The sequence below is a fragment of the Panthera uncia genome, unplaced genomic scaffold (genome assembly GCF_023721935.1).
Source record: "Panthera uncia isolate 11264 unplaced genomic scaffold, Puncia_PCG_1.0 HiC_scaffold_1394, whole genome shotgun sequence".
Taxonomy (NCBI): Eukaryota; Metazoa; Chordata; class Mammalia; order Carnivora; family Felidae; genus Panthera; species Panthera uncia.
Genome location: NW_026058024.1, coordinates 36,131 through 49,483, shown reverse-complemented (window position 1 = coordinate 49,483; position 13,353 = coordinate 36,131).

Sequence of the window (13,353 nt, the reverse complement as noted above, 5' to 3'; positions counted from 1 at the left end):
TGTTTTCTTTCAATGCTCTTATTTTTTTAATAGCTAACATAGTTAAATTATCCAAAAATCAGAATGATATGAAAAGATATATGCTGAGAAGTCGCATTCTCATATCTTTTCCCTTTCTTGCCCCTTTTGGTAGGCATTAACTTTTAGTTTTGACTTGTGGTTCTTCATGTAATTTAAATATATATTCTTATTTTCCTCTTTCATTTCACAAATGAAGGCTACTATATCCATTGTCTTGCACCATGGTTTTCTTTTCTTTTTTTTTTTTTTAGTTTTAAATCTATCCAAGGGTACTCTACATCACATACTCTGATGATATATTATGACACAGAATATATATATATATATATATATATATATATATATATATATTTCATTTTTAAAACTACATGGTCTATACCATAAGACATTTTTAGTCAGTCCAATATTCGTGGAAACTAAGAGAGATTCTAATCTTTTGCTATTATAAAGAATGTTGCAAAAAATAACCTTGAATATATGTTATTTTGTGAGTGATACAAATATTTTCTAATTAAAAAAAATGTTTCAAATGACATGGAATTTTTGAGTCCAAGAAGTTCAGAATCTGAAAAGTTAAAGAAACAAAAGATAAAAAAAAAAAAAAAAAAGGAATCCTGAAAGACCAAGGTGTTCTTAAATTAAGGATGAGATAAACTCCCAGAAGTGGGATTCCTAGTTCAAAGGGTAAAGAAATTTATGATATGTATATATTGCAAGTTTTCCTTCTTTTTAAGGTTGTGACAATAACAAAAGTTCAAAGTTGTCAAACTTTTGCATTGTTGACAATCTGATGAGTGAAAACAAATATCTCTGTATATCCTCATTTGTATACCTCTTGTTCTGAGTGAATTTAATTATCTTTTTTATAGGTTGTTTGCTTTGCCTTCCTGTGACCTTGCTACTCATATCATATCCCTATTTTTATTGATTGTTGGTCATACTTTCACGGAGTTCAAAGAGCCTTGTATATACTCGGAGATTAGCTGTTTACAATATAATACACACATTCTTTTCCAGTATGTTTGTGTGTTTAATGACTTAGCTTATGGCTTAACTCACCCACATTCATTTTAGAGGCTCTTTGCTAGCTTTTCCTAATTTCTCCATCTTTGTTCTGGATTCCATGATCCCCAACCTCCTATATCAGTCACCTCTCTTCTCCATCTCAAATCTCACTTCTTCCTGGGAGCTACTAAGTTATCCTCAGTTCAGAAACATATTTATATATCTCCTATGTTAAAAATGTAAAAGCTCTTTCCTTTATCTTATATTGCCCTTACTTCTATATTATTTTTTTATAGCCAAGTTCCTTGAGAGAAGTTTTCTCTCCATGTCTTCGTTGTTTCTTTTCTTTCCTTTTATAAATTTTTTCAAAGTTTATTTATCTTTGAGAGAGAGAGAGAGAGAGAGAGAGAAACAGAGTGTGAGTGGGAGAAGGGCAGAAAGAGAAGGAGACACAGAATCTGAAGCAGGGTCCAGGTTCTGAGCTGTTCAGCACAGAGCCCTACACGGGTCTCAAACCCATGGACCATGAGATCATGACCTGAGCCAAAGTTGGACGTTTAACCAACTGAACCACCCAGGCGCCCCTGTTTGTTTGTTTGTTTCTTTCTTTCTTTCTTTCTTTCTTTCTTTCTTTCTTTCTTTCTTTTAAAGTTTTAGTTTAAATTCCAGTTAGTTAACATACAGTGTAATATTAGTTTCAGGTGACACAATATAGTGATTCAACACTTCCATACAACACTGAGTGCTCATCACAAGTGCACTCCTTAATCCCCATTTCTTTTTTAACCCATCCCCCTGCCTTCCTCTCCTCTGGTAACCATCAGTGTGTGCTCTATAGTTAAGAGTCTGTTTCTTGGTTTGCCCCCTCTCTCTCTTTTTCCCTATACTTGTTTGTTTTGTTTCTGAAATTCCACATATGAGTGAAATCATATGGTATTTGTCTTTCTTTGACTTATTTTATTAGCATTATACTCTCGAGCTCTAGCCTCATGGTTGCAAATGACAGGATTTCATTCTTTTTTTTATGGCTGAGTAATACTCCGTTGTATGTATATACTATCTTTTCTTTATCCATTCGTCAGTCAGTGGACACTTGGGCTGTTTCCATAGTTTGGTTATTGTAGATAATGCTGTTATAAATATTGGATGCATGTATCCATTGTTTCTTTCCATAGCCCTCAGCTTTGGCTTTTGCCACATCACATGCTCAATCACATGACTACAAATACTCCTCTACCCCAAGTTCTCAAATGATGTGCACTTTCCCTTCTCATCCTACTTCACCTCTCCTGCAGAATCTGATACTTCCATCACTCTTCCTTGACATCATTTCCTCTTTTGTTTTCATAATATTCTCCCTTCTGTATTCTGTAAGTATTCTACTCAACCCATCTTCTTCTTCTTTGTTGTCCTGTTTATACACGTACAAGCATTTGACTACTCTGTGTAAGTCAAGGACTCCTAAATCTATGTCTACAACCCAGACCTCTGCCTTCCAAAATCCAGATATACATATCTAGTGCCTCATAATGATGGGCCACAGACACCCCTCTCTCCATCTACCACTCTCCACCTCCTCATTTCTATTTCTTGGATGAATTTGATCATGCTAACACCTTGCTACTAACACTTTGGAATCTTGACTTACTAATGTGTAAATGGGATCGATCCATAATGTTATCTCCTCCATAGAGTTATGATAGGATTAAATGGAAAAATAAACAGAGAATACTAGTAATTAGCAATCCCTTCAATATTGCCCCTTCTTCTTTTCCTCTTCCTTCTTAATATTGTAATTATTATCAATACTATGATTACCATTAGTGGCTTTCAAAATTTTGTTCAAGTAACTTCTTCTCTGGGGAGTTGTTACTGGCAACTCTACTGACAGTGATTTTGCTTTCAAGGAATACAAGTCTGTTTGAAAAAACAGATAAGAGAATTCATCATTTCTGTAATGTTTGAAAAGTACTGGGTTAGAGATAGGCCATGCATTGCTAAGACTACCAATATGTCTAACACCAAATAGGTGTTCAATAAATGTTTGTGGAAGGAGTATTTATAAGCTGGTAATTACTATCATAGTAATACATGTCAAAAGAATATACTTAAAATTTCATGCGGTGATTTAGAAATCTATTTAATTTCTGTGATAGTAAGATGTGCTAATATTGGGCCTTATTACTTTGTTTCATACTAGAGTTTGTGGTGGGGGGGCAAAATATTGGAGACAGTTACTTTGTCTTTGTGTAGAATTAAAGAAAGTCCATCTACTATAGTCAGAACCTTTAGGTTTGCAATAAATGATGATAAGTTAAGCAACTAGACACTTTTTTTCTATCACCCCTTAAAGAATTTCTTTAGCCCTAGAATTAGTGTCAAAAATCATTAATTCTGTAACTTGTGAGAGCGAGAACCTTTATATTATCTTGAATAAATGTCTTTCTCCTCCCCCTCCCCACATCCTTTATATTCATCTACTTTTCATGTCACAAGGTCAAGGAAACAAAAGGCACTCTATAGCAAAGGCTCCTAGAGAATCTTATAAACAGGATCTCATGAAAACCAAATAAACTGGAACAGAAAAAAGAGACACAGATAAAATGCTCTAAAGCCGTCCCAATTTTTCTTTAGGTCCTATGGTTTATTTTCATGTCTGTCACACAATATAAGTAGAGAAATATGGTTTTCTGACCACTACCTTATTGTTATTTCACATTTTCCGACACTGGGAAGCATAATCTCTGTGTTGATAATTTATCTTTGAAGTATAAATCTTTCAATATTTTCAGGGTAGAAGTCCTATGGCTTAGAGTCCCAAGAAAATCACATCAGCATTCCATCTTTATAATGAATGACTGGGGTTTATTATTCCATTGACCTATGGAGACACATGAGAGAATTAATGTACTGTACTGCATGTGTTATATACTAGGCTTGACATGTATAAATATTCTGAAAAATTACTCATTTATTTAGCTGGATCATTTAACAGATTTAACAAATGCTCATCTTTTTAGCAAATATTTGTTAATATTGGCTAAATATTTGTTTAAATCCTTGTTAAATATGCATGATATTTGTGTCTAGTGCTATCTGAAAGACAGATTAGAGCAATCGTATTTCTGTAACAAGTTATTGCAGTTCCAGTTTCTAGTATACATGAAGTGATGCTCATCTTCCTTAATCTCTAATATCCCTTTAAGTATATTGGAATATTTTCAAAACCAATATTTTCAGAATCCAAATATGATGCCTGACACTGTATCATATTTAATGCTGGTCTGAAATTCAGAAACAAATTGGACCCTTGAATTGAAGTTCAAATGTTAGCTTTTTTTTCCTGAGATTTAACATGAAGAATCATATAATCTGCCTCAGTTGAGGATACTGCTTTTCCAAGAGAAGTAGTGCTTTCCTCATTAGTTTTTTTTTCAACTGTTATTTTCATACTGTTAAGGAATATTCCAATTTAAAAATAAAATGGAATTATACATTTTCCTCTACTTACAAATAGGAAAAAAAGAGGTAAGGAAACCAAATTTTCCTATTACTTCTTAGTTCTTAAATGCTGAAGTTAGGCTACAGAAACAAATGTAACATAAAAAATTGGATGTCATTGAGGGTAGTGAGAGTAGTAATTTGTGGTTTAAGCAGTGTGCTGAAAAATAGCAATAATTCTAAGTAGGTGTGTGTGTGTGTGTGTGTGTGTGTGTGGTTTCAAATCCACCATATCCAATCTAAAATGTGTTATCTCTTCAATATTCCCAAGAAGAAAACAATGGACCCCCAGATTTTAAACAAGGAAAAAGATATAATTAGGTGTTAAGTGATTTGCACATAAAAAATGTTTAATAAACTATAGCTACTTTTGTTGTTGCACTTTTATTATATGTATGTATATATATACATGTATACATATATATATACACACACTTTTAAGTTTATTTATTTGTTTATAGAGAGAAAGTACATGCAAGTGGGGGCAAGGCAGAAAGACAGGGAGAGAGAGAGAATCCCAAGCAGGCTCTGCATTGTAAGCACAGAGCCCCATGTGGGACTTGAGTTCACCAGCTGTAAGATCATGACCTGAGCTGATGTCAGATGCTTAATCAACTGCCTTTCCTCTACCCAGTGACAAATAGAAAATGGAAGAAGGTCCATTAAGAATATAATATATAGAATTTTTCTTCTAAAGCCATAGTAGTTTTCTTATAAATCCCCTTGATTTAAGATAGAGAATTTGGCTGGTTTTTTTTTTTTTTTTTTAAGTTTATTTATTTTGAGGGAGAGAGAGAGAACACACATCCCTGGGCAAGACGGGGAGGGGCAGAGAGAGGGAGAGAGGGAGGGACAGAGAAAGAAAAGGAGGGGCAGAGAGAGAGAGAGAGAGAGAGGGAAAGGGAAGGGCAGAGGGAGAGAATCCCAAGCAGGCTCCTTGCTCACAGCAAGAACTCTGGAACTCACAAACCGTGAAATCACGACCTGAGGTGAAATCAAGAGTTGGTCACTTAACTGACTGAGCCACCCAGGTGGTCCTAAAGAATTCAGCTTTCTAGAGATCTTTTCTGATGTCCTAGGCTACTTAAGATGGCCTTAGAACCATTGTCAATAACCCAGACTCAGAAGTTCCTAGGTTTTTTAATTGGTTGAACCAGGCATACATGAAGAGCTCAATAAATATTTGCTAGTGAGCGAATCACTGGTTGAATATTCTAAGAAATGCAATTTAAAACTAAAGAAAGTTCATAACTACTTAATGGCAGATGTGACATTTTGTCATTCTTCTCTGTGTCAGAGTATTATTAACTAATTGAGGCTAGGCTGCTAAAGGCAGGGCGAAAAAATTCATGGGATTTCTTTGGCCTCATTACCTTTTCAGCTTCCATTTTCCTCATCACATGTATCAATCACTGTTGGGAGTGGGATGGGGGATGGAGTGATATATACAGAAACAACAGTAATTTCTGGATGAAGAGTCATTGTTAGTTTGTTTCTCAGTATAGGTGAAAGCAAACTTACTACAAACCTATACTGAATGACATCCACGAATTAATTTTTCTAAAGGAATAATTACAGCTTAAAACAAATTGACTTTTTGTCACTCAATATGAAATCATGTGAGACTGTACTTCAGAAGAAAGAATACTGTTTTTATGGAAAAGAAGTATACACATACATTTCCTTTATGAAAGCATATTTCAACCTAAGGTGTTTTTTAAAAATTGGAATGTTATTCTAGATGTTTTCTTAAATTAGTTAACATTTTTGCTTTACATCTTATTCCCTGAAATAAGTGCCAAAGTTTATGTTTATATATGTGAGTGTTTGTCTAGGTGCGTGTGTGTGTGTATTCTAGGATTTTTCTCTCTCTAAATTTCTAGTTTTATTCTTTAAGCCTTTGCCACCAGCTAAACTAAAAAAATGTGAAAGAACATGGTGAGAGGCTCTACTAACAACTAGCTCACATAACAGTCAGGGATTGAATAAAATTTGTGTGGTTTTTTTTTTTTTGGTTCTGGCACAAAATATGAGTTTAGGAAATATTAATAGCATATCAGTGTAGCCCTGCCCTTTCAGTATCATTGTGCCCCCTTCATGGTTTAGTGTTTGCTGCAGACAGAATATTGAAAACAAATCCAAGACATTTTCTTGGGATTTGACTCTGTTTACGTGGGCAAGGAGGAAGCACAGTTTTAGAAACTTGAGCTCCTTCTTGGCTTAAAGTCTTTTCCTGTCATTAAATGAACTTTCATTACTTCACCTGGAATATAGGAACAAGAAAACAAAAAGAATCCGCTTTTAATAAAACTTATTTCTATCTCATAACATTAAACATTAAAATAGAAAAACCAATAATGGAAATATGTAAGCACGGGAAGGACACTTTGTGCTTCCTCGCAGGCATCGTAATCTCTGATCCTGGTTATGGCAGGCCCTCCATTGCTCAGCTCTGACCGTCCACACTGGCCCACCTGAGGGACCACACCACACAGTTCACTTCGTGAGGGATGGCTTGTACATTTCATGTGTGTAGACAAGGTGGGAGTTTAAAACAAGCACCATTTTTTCCTTTACTACATATTTTCGAACTACTTTTAAGAAGTTTATTGTAAAATAAATTTTCATGAATAGCTTTCCATGCTTCTTTTAGAGACTTCAGTGGTCCTTTCTAGCTTTTTTCTTTCTCCTGTTGCACACAGAAGACAGGGCAAGGCCAAAATGATTTGACACTGATTTGACCCTGATTTGACAACAGTGACCCTGGAGCCACTTTTCATTTTTTAAGAGTTTATTACTTACATAGACCATCCATGTAAGAGTAATTAAAGCTGCCGAATGCCAGTTCCCTTTCCCACACCACAAAACAGATGCCACGGAACCCACAGGGACTGAATGACTGTATTGCATGTTGTGGATTATCCCATTGCTAAGCAGCCCATTCTAGACTATAGCTAAGTGGTTTCATAGTCTGTCACTGTACCTTCAAGGAGGAGGGGCTGAAATTCTCATACTTCAGCAGAGACAGTGGGAAACTGTCTCGTGACAGCCTCCTGGGGGAGAAAGAAAGGCAGGTGTGCAATGGTTCCAAGCCATCCCTAGCCTTCCATTCATTTCTGCTCTGTGAAGTTCATAAGGCATCTTGCCATGACTCAGGCTACAGTTCACACCTTTGCCCATATGGCATGTCTGGAGTGGAGCAAAGGGTGCTAGGACACCATGGAGGAGCCACTCCCCTATCTTTTCGAATTCTTTTTCTCCAGACTTTCCCCCATTACCTATTACAATGTTCTATTAGTATTCTTCTTTCCTTGTACAAACACAAAGTTGGGCAATATTCTTTAGTCTGTTACATGGGCAGTGGGTGTAAATTTTACCTTCCTCAAAACTAGAATGGGAAAGTTTTACCATCCTTCATTTTTCAAAATAAAATTATATTTGCCCATAAACCCCCCATTATTCAGAATCATAGAAATTCAATCCCAGTAATTAATATGACTCCCTTTTCTTTAGAGCCATGCTAAAGAGGAAGGGTTTGAGGCAGTCCGGAAGAGGAGAGAGGTATTCTTAAGTTGGCTCCCCCCTGGTCACTGTGGAGACCCTCACTCTCTAAGCTTCCTTTGGCTCTTTACTTGTGCATGGGTTCTGTGATGAGGTTGTTAGTTTCAGTCTAGTTTGCAGCTTTTCTGGGTCCTTAAATGGGTGATACCCAACCATTTTTCAGGGCCTTGCCAGCTACCATGAGGGCAATCTCTGCTTCTTCCCTAAACCCACCTCAAACTCCTCCCCATGTCTTTCCCTTTTGCTACTTTCTCCCAACCTCTCTCCTCATGAATTACTCAATGCAATTTGTCACAAAAGAAATTTTAGGAACTCTGTGTTATCCTTTTGGGGAGTTGGTGTGAATGAACTACAAGCTAAAACCATTATTATTATTGTTATTATTATTATTATCATTATTATCATTATTATTATTTTACAAAGTCGCCCTGTTAAACATGTTAAATCATCAGGGCCCCTGGTGGCTTGGTCAGTTGAGTGTCTGATTCCGGCTCATGAGTTCTAGCCCGGCATTGGGTTCTGTGCTAACAGCTTAGAGCCTGGAGCCTGCTTTGGATTCTGTGTCTCCCTCTTTCTCTCCTCCTCCCCTGCTCATGCTCTGTCTCTCTCTCTCTGTCTCAAAAATGAATAAACATTTAAAAATTTAAAAAACATGTTAAATCATCAACAGATCATGGGAAGCAGGAGTGACATACTTACAGAGAGTTGACCTCATCCCCAAAGATTCTGATGTTTTCCCAGAATTTGCTAAGTAGGTGAACATTTCCAGAGCTCAGAACTTATTATTGTGAGTCACTTTTAGAGTATGCTAATGACTCATGGAAATATTATTCAATCCACTGTTTTATCTCCAGATTTTTCTCTTCTTCTCTAATTATTTGAGAAGAAAATGATGATTGTGACATCTTAAAGCAGGTCCTCACCCTAATTTATTCCTATTTACTGATAATTATGTCAGTGTAGTGGTTGCAGTAGATATTTAATGATGTTCATGCTGAGAGTGGGGTCAGGATAATGATGGGCTAAGAGCTGCGATTGGGATGATGGCTAACTTCATAAGGACAGTCCTCTCAGGTGTGTGTATAGATATAGTCAGGACTCCCATATTAAAAAATACATTTTAACTAGTAGGGTGGTGACCAAGTACCAAGAATGAGGAGATAAAGAAATACCTAGGCCAAGAGCAACATGCTTGTGAGTTTAGAGAGGTCCTGGAAGAAAGTTTTGCCAGATGCCAGTCCTTGCCTTTCCAGACCCTTCTCAGCAGCATTCACTGAAGGCTGTAGACAGGTTCAAACCACCTAGTCCCTGAGCCAATACTGGCTAAATATATATTGCCAACATATACAATAGGATACTTCTGCCTCCCACAAGAGGGGGTTTGTAATTATCTTGCTTCAGCTTAGAAACTGGGGGTCCCTGAGATGAGCCCCCAATCACCTGAGCACCTTATGGTAGCTTTTTTCTCTACCTACACTGTGAAATACTCAACTCGTTAGATAACCCTGTCTGCATTACAAGTACCCACCCAGAATAGAGCCCTAACACTAGGTCACTTATTTGGAGCCCAAATGTCTTGGTTATCTCTCAATGTTCCTTGCTTTCTGCACCTGTGGTTTCTGGTTCAGATCTTTTACTCAACCAGTATCGCCACCTACAGCCTAGGAACTCCTGTGTCCTAGGTCACTTCCTTGTTAGGTGTGAGTGCTGGTATGGATGGAGCCAGAGTTCGCTCTGACACTTTGGCAGCCATGATTCACAATGTTGGTCGCTCTTTGAGCCATGAACTCTAGTCCTCCCTGACACTCCCTTCCTGACTCCCTTTCCCCAACTGCCATCATTAACTGAAGTCCTAACATGCTTCATGGGTTAGCCCACATAAGATTCACTGGCTGGCTATCATTCTACCTGTCCAATTTTTTTCTGTGTGCACATACAGGCTTTCTTCAGAATTTTTCAGCCAGACTTCTTAACAAATCTAAACTCAGGGATCACACTGAGAGAATCAACCTGTTTCAATTGGTGCAGAAGTAGAGAGTTTTGATTTAAAAATTTTTTTTTATTTGTAGTTCACAAAACCTCCTATCATAAACACTTATGCTTTAGAGACTGTTTCAGGGGAAAATTTTGAAATATTGTCCATGCTGAGATAATTCACTGTTTTCACCATGGAGAAAGGTGAAGAAAGATCAGGACAAGGGCAAGGCTTACTGATTCCCAGCTTTCTCCCACACGCCCCTTAAGACACCAGCACTCTAAAGATCCAAGAAGCATCTCTAAGACATTTCCAAGATTTAAATGACCCTCATGTGACCCTGGTGCTTGCAGTGAATGCTAAGATATGGAGACACAATCAGGGGTTTTAGAGGCATGGTTTTTGTTTTAAGGACATTGAGAGTCTCACTTGCTTGTATGTTCAGATTTAGTTAATGGTTTAATTTTCACCAGATTTGGCTGGTACAGATGTTCCCCTCGTACTGACAGCTTTACTGCCAGTCAACGAAGCATCTCAGCTCATGATTCTCTTCTGCCGCTCACCCTGACAAGTTGGAGAGGAAAGGCCGCCTGCAGATGGTGTTTCAAGTGTGTGCAGTACAGTGGGTCCAAACACATGGGGGCTTTGTTCCGGTTGCCAAGGCTCACTGCGCTCTCACACGTGGTAGAATGCATGTGATAAAAAGAGTTCAATTTGTAAGCAGTGTTTCATGATCAGAGGGGAAAATATTGGCATTCTTGCTTAAGGAGCAAATTTAAACTGAGGCCTATGGAGAAGAGGGGGAGAAAGAGTTACCAGTTTTAAAGAAGCTCCTTGTCTCAGATCCTTGTTTTCAGCCCTTTATTTCATTAGTATAGAAGGTCTCCTTAGTGGTCTGTGTCAGATTACAAGTGACTGTGATTGCAGACAATGGCACCGAAATCCTTCAGAACTGCATGGTTCATGGTTTCCTTTAACTCTCTGCAGGCTCTTCATTGGTCATAGCTATTGTTCCCTCACCACCAACAAAGGGATGAATGTTAATTTCCACATTGGGTGAGGGGCTTAAAGTTGGAACACAGATTTATGTAACACGGAGCACAAATTTGTATCAAAGCCCTGTTTTGAGAAAGGACTGTTATGAAACTTGAATATATGTGGGCAAGCATTTCAGTTTGGGGGAAAAACAGATATTCCTGGTTTTTCTGCAGGACTAGGAGCTCCTCAGAGATATCTCCTGTGTTTACACAGTGCCTTGTTTACAGTAGGCACTCAATAAATGTGTGACTACATAAATAAGGGAGTGGATGGTATTGCCTTACCCAAGGATTAACACTGAATTTAAAATAGATGAATTTTACATTTCTTTACTAACGCTTTCTCTGGAGCATACAACAATGAAAGTAAAATTGCAAAGTATTAGAAAGAAGAGAGGGAGCCTGGGTAGCTTAGTTGGCTAAGTGACTGACTCTTGGTTCCAGTTCCAGTCATGATCTCATGAGCTCTTTGAGCTCCACGTCTCTGTGCTGATGGCTGGGAGCCTGCTTGGGATTCTCTCTCTCTCTCCCCCACTCTCTCTGCACCTCCCCTGCTTGTGCTCGCTCTCTCTCTCTCCCTGCCTCCCTCCCTCCCTCCCTCAAATTAAGTAAATAATTAAAAAGAAAGAAAGAAAGAAGAGGAATGAGGTGACCAATCAGACTGATTACCTTATTTTAGAGATTATAATGATGATATTTACTTCCTATTTACCATGCCAGGCTTTGTGCTATGGGTTGATTGTGTCATGTCCTGTTTAATCCTTACAACAACTGTAAGTAGGTACTAGCCCATTATATGATAAGGAAATTAAAGCCTAAAAAGCTCTCACAGCTAGTAAGTGATGAAGCCAGGATTAAACCCAGGCTGTCTGACTCCCTCGTCTTCATTTGCTACTTTGCCTGTCACTCATTCTTAGGGAGGTTGAATGATATATCCAAGGCTGTCACAGAATGGAGTCTCAAACTTCATCTCATGAGTTCCTGTTTCACTCTTTTTTTCTTCTACAACACATTTCCTAAGTAAAAAAAAAAAAAAATCTTTCCTTTTTTTTTTAAGTTTATTTTTGAGAGAGACAGAGAGAGCAGGGGAGGGACAGAGAGAGAGAGAGAATCCCAAGCAGGTTCAGTGCTGACATTGCAGAGCCCGACATGGGGCTCAAACTCAAGAACCATGAGATCATGAGCTAAAATCAAGAGTCAGACCCTTAACCAACAAAGCCATGTAGGCACCCCCCCCCCAATCTTTCCTATAACTCATACCCTTCAAATTATTACCTAAGTTGCAGAGATAACTGCTGAACCATATTGGTGGGTAGGGTACATAAATTAGGATGCTCTCAGCAGCAAGTAATAGAAAATCCTGATTCAGCCATCTCAGACAATAAATAAAAGCATTCTTATCAAAATAAGCAGCCTTAAGGTGGGTAACGTTACAAAATAATCTAAGTGTAATGACACTGTTACAGAAATTTATTGTGCTAAACATATATTGGTGGGCACGTGAATGCAAAGAATTTGTACAGTCTGTTCTCTAGGCTTGAGGAAGTCCCATCTCCCTACCCTTCTACAGTCTCAGATCACCATCTTGTATGAAAGGGCCACTGAAGATAATCACGAAGATTCCTGAGACAAGATTCTGCCATCCCGGCAGCTGGCTGCAGGCAAATTGGATTCTGGATTCCAGGGCTAGGGACTATGTGGTTTAGGAATTTAGCCTGGGAAAAAATCCTGAGGAGCACAGGTTTATGACCTTGCTTAACTCTTATTCTCTATTCATGCAAGAGTAGGAAGTGTCTGTAAAATAATTTTAGCAAATCAACACAACTTAAATACCTTCCGTTTCACCAGTGAGAGCCCAATTTTAGCATGCATCATGCTAGTCAACAGGCTGCTATTTTTATCACTCAAAGCCCTTTTCTGACATTTAGTATGCTAATTAACAAAGTGTAGGTTATTGAGCAAGATCCAGGTAACAGAAGTGCTTGTAATTAGCCTTTCGGAAGTACAGATGTCCTGATGAGAATGCCAGCAGATCACTCTTGTGTTCTTGATTGCCATGGTCATTGATCACTCTGGGATAGGGCATGTTTGATTACAATGCTTAGAACTCAACCCAAGTTACACTCACATAACATCACAATCTATGGTGAATTTTCTTTAAAGTAGGATGTCGGTTTCATGTCCAGTGTGGAGCCCAATGTGGGTCTTGAACTCACAATGCTGGATCAAGACCTGAGCTGAGATCAAGAGTCA